Consider the following 4,175-nt stretch of genomic DNA (forward strand, 5'->3'; position numbering starts at 1 on the left):
GTGGCAAAACTCTCCTGATGGGAGCACAGAGCAGCGCTCTGCCCAGTGGTGCTCAGTGCCTCGACTGGAGGTGATGGGCACAAACTGGAGCAGGGGAGGTTTTGTACAGCAGCATCAGCAGAACGGCTCTCTGTTCTCCAGGAGCTGTTGGACAAACCCTTACCTTGAGTACCTCCAAAATCTGCCATGATTGGTGGGACCAGATGGGGTTACCCATCCACTCCAGCTCTGTGCTTCTGTTATTTCCTTCCTTATCCCGTTTTTAAGCATTTCCATGCTTTCATTTTCCTAACAAGTGTTCTCTTTGCTGTTTCTAGCTTTGTTAAGTGATGTCTCTGGAGAAATCAGTGTTAAAATGGGAAAGCTTTACTGATCTGGGGTTGGGGGGAGGAGGGAAGGAAAGTCAGCTTTGGAGCTTAAAACACTTTTACAAAACTCTTGTTTAATTGTTCTCATCAAATATGCAGCATCTCCTGTATTGGCAAGAGGGACTCAGTTATGAGAGAAACACATTAGACATCAAAAAGTGGGAGGGAAATAAATCAGGAGACACAGCTTCTGGAAATGAGGGCAATTTACATGATATCAAGTGTCAAGATGTTTAATTGGAGCTGCCTATAAAGAGCAAAAGGAAAAAAAAGCCACGGCACACAAACGCATTCAGCGGGCTCCAATGCTTTCAGAGTCTGGTGCAGTACGACTGATTCGCCATCCACGTGGTGCGTTTGCACTCCTCCTGCTGATTTGGTTCAGTGAGATTTTAAGTTGCATTTATGAGTGATTTATGGACTTCTACGAGCTGCTTTGGAACCCAAGATGAAGGTCGGTGTCTTCCTGGTTAAAGAGTCACCCTTCAATAAAGCTTTTGTTCCCATCTAGTTTTATGTTCTATGCTGGATTTCAGGTTGGCCAGCCACACTGCTAAATACCAAACCCTTCTGCAATCACATGGCACTCCTAAGCTGACAGCAAGATCTACCTTTGAGTATCTTCTCATTATTTCTTCAAGGAATTAATGAGCTTATTGGAGCTTATTTGCTTGTTGACTCGCAGTCACCTGCTCAGATGGGGAAATCACCGTGCTCACAGTGATTAATTTGGGTTCCGTTTGGGACTGTAGAACAGCTGCCTCCATGCTGTTCAGCCACAGCCTTGGGTTGACCTCTACATCACACTCCCCATTGCAAAGCATTTTGTCCGTTTTCCATTCCAAAGATATTTTACTTCGTTCCGACTCCGGCGGCGTCACGAGGATCCAACCAAAGCAAACGTCGCTCTTGGAAAAGTCGTGGAGCCCGTGGTTATTGGCTGAGAGGAGATGGGCTGCACTGCTCTGATGACCTCTTGTTCCTCAGCCAACGGAAGGACTTGTGCTCCCCTCAGAGGCAGAAATAAAGTGGTAACAAAGGGCTCTCGGGCAAATCACTGATTAACCTTGGCATGGTAATGTTCCCCACACATGTGGAATTGCTGTCCCCAGCCGCTTCGCTGCCCTTCAAAGTCCTGTTCCAATGTCACTCTCAGTGTCATTGAGCAGGAAAAGGAGAACACGCGTTTTCAGTCCCAGTCCCAGATGGGTGACTGTTGCGTTGCAGATCACTTTGCCAAGGAGGGAACAATGAGAAATGGAATCATTACGCTGCTGCTGGGGGAACTTTATCCGAATCCTAGCGTTTCAGTTACAGGAAAACACATCCTATAAACAGGATTTCAGGAGTTGCAATGCCTGGGAACAGCACTAAATGCCAATTGAGTTATTTCAGCCCCGAGGAAGGCTCCAGACCTCCGTGTTTACAACACAGCCCATATTCTCATGGCAAACCTCTCACAGTCGGAGCAGCTTTAAGTTCCTCGTTGGATTGGCTTCCACTTCCCTGGGGTTTGTGCCAGCGAAGGGCTCTCCCAGTTCTGTCAGCTGGGGCTGCAGTGACACCTAGGAACCGCTCTGTTCATTACAGCTGAGGTTTTGTCATTTCTTCTTCTTGGGCCGCTCTCTGCCTGGCATACTGGTGCTACTGGGACCCCAAACCCACAGCACACTTTGCCCTCTGCGTGGCTGCGGAGCTTTACTCCCCCCATCAGATCTGATGCTGCAGAGCTGACAATGGCATCCAAAGCAAAAAGAAAGCACCTTTTCAGCCATCTGGGGGAAAACGACGCTGAGCACCGCACTGACTTGCACAGCATTCACACTGACATGCAAGGAGAGGCCAGGTTTTCTGCCTCTCCACTTCCCCACAGCAATTCAAGCCTGAAGACAGCATCAAAGAGTGCATTTGCACTGAACGTTGGGGAAACTTTCTCTTCGGATGGACAGCAAAACAGAGCCCAGAGAGCGCTGCAGAAGAGCAGGCCATCAGTGCAGCTCATTGGCAGTCATGCAGAGGTTGGTCTCTGCTTCCAAGTTTTAAAGAAAGCAAAGTCATCTCACCTTGCTATGCTCAGTTAATACTTTTCTTACTGATGAAGAAACACACCCTAAAACACCCTTCTTCTTTTTCCTGCAGATTCTGCTTCTGAGAAGCCCTGTGACTTTGGAGTTCCACCAAAGCTTTGCATCACGTACCCCTGTCTGTGCTTTTCATACCCTGTATAGTCTGTCCTCCTTTAATTAAAGCCAAAGCACGAATGTCAGCACCACTCAGTCCTCCTTGTCACCCAACCAATGACTTTAAAAGCCCAAACACTGCAAATTGCTCCAGAAGACCATAGGTGGAGGTAACCGGCAGCGATGTCAACGTGGCATTTCTGTTGATTTGCTGCTGTGCCTTGCTGGGAGCAGCAGGCTGGAAGTGCTGTTTTTAGCTGCCCTCCTTTAATCTTCATAATCCCAACCCACGGAGATGCCTGTGGTTCCTTTGCTGTGCCTTTGCAGTTGCAGATAGCTCTGACATGCTGTGCTCCCAAGGTTTCTTCCGATCAGAGCTTATACAGCAATGTGATCCTTGCAGCCAAAAGGTCCCAAATTTTATTTCCTGTTATTTTACATGACCACCACTGAAGCATCGCCATCAGCTCAAGGGGGACGAACCTCACTGCTCTTGTATTTAGCAGCCCTTTAACAGATAGCACCACCTGAACGGAGGGTCCTCCCTTTATTCCAAGGAGGAGAATGAATGCAGGCAGCTCCTCAACTCCTGCCTTGAACTACTGCAAAGCTGACAAGCAAAAAATCCTGTGCTGACTGCACCAGAAAGCATCTGTCCTTACAAGGGGAGATAAGGAGACTGATAGCTTTGCTGCACAGCAAAGGGCCTGGGTGAGCAGAGCTCTGCACAACTCAGATTCATTGCTACAAAAGTGCTGGAGGAATACTTTTCAGCCAGAGTTACATGTGAACCCCTTGAATTCTTGCCTGGTTAACACATTTCCGAACTTCTCAATTCCACATAAAACACATTACTTCCTAAGTCACATTTCTTTTTATAGTGTGTGATGAGAGGGTATAATTTTGCAAGTTTTAAGGCACTGAATACCCCCTGTGCTGCACTAACCCTGTGATGGTATTGCTCAGCACTGGAAAGCTGATCTGCATGCATGGCTGAGCTCATCCAGCTCCAACCCAGGCCTCCTAAACTGCACATCACTGCAGCAAACAGGGGGCAGTCACTGAACACGAGCTGTGCACACTGTAGGCATGGCAGCACGCAGCAATACCTCACAGCTTTGCCATCGCCCCTGAACAGAGAATCACAGAATGGCCTGGGTTGAAAAGGACCACAACAATCACCTGGTTCCAACCCCCTGCTTTGTGCAGGGTCGCCAACCAGCAGACCAGGCTTCCCAGAGCCACATCCAGCCTGGCCTTGGATGCCTGCAGGGATGACTGAGCAGACCCTGCACTCATAGCATCGCATTCCTCCTCCAGCCAGCAAAAATTGTTAACTTCTGAGTCAGAATCACAGCCACATTTGGGGAGTGAGGAAACAAAGCTTTTGTGGCCACCGGTTTGGCACAAGCTGGTTGAAATGCAAAGCACTGCCAGGTGCTGTTGGCTCCTGCAGGGCTCGCAACCCATGCAGATGCAGACCCCAGCTTCCCCACATGGCAGCCACGGAGCTCTTTCCTTCTCCTGATCATTCCACCCTGAATTCTGAGCCTTCTTCGCAAACGTCAAATTTGGGTTTTCCACCAAATGAAAGAAAAAAAGAAAAAATAAAAAGGAAGAGAAAAGA

This window comes from Lagopus muta, chromosome 25 (assembly GCF_023343835.1).
Source record: "Lagopus muta isolate bLagMut1 chromosome 25, bLagMut1 primary, whole genome shotgun sequence".
Taxonomy (NCBI): domain Eukaryota; kingdom Metazoa; phylum Chordata; class Aves; order Galliformes; family Phasianidae; genus Lagopus; species Lagopus muta.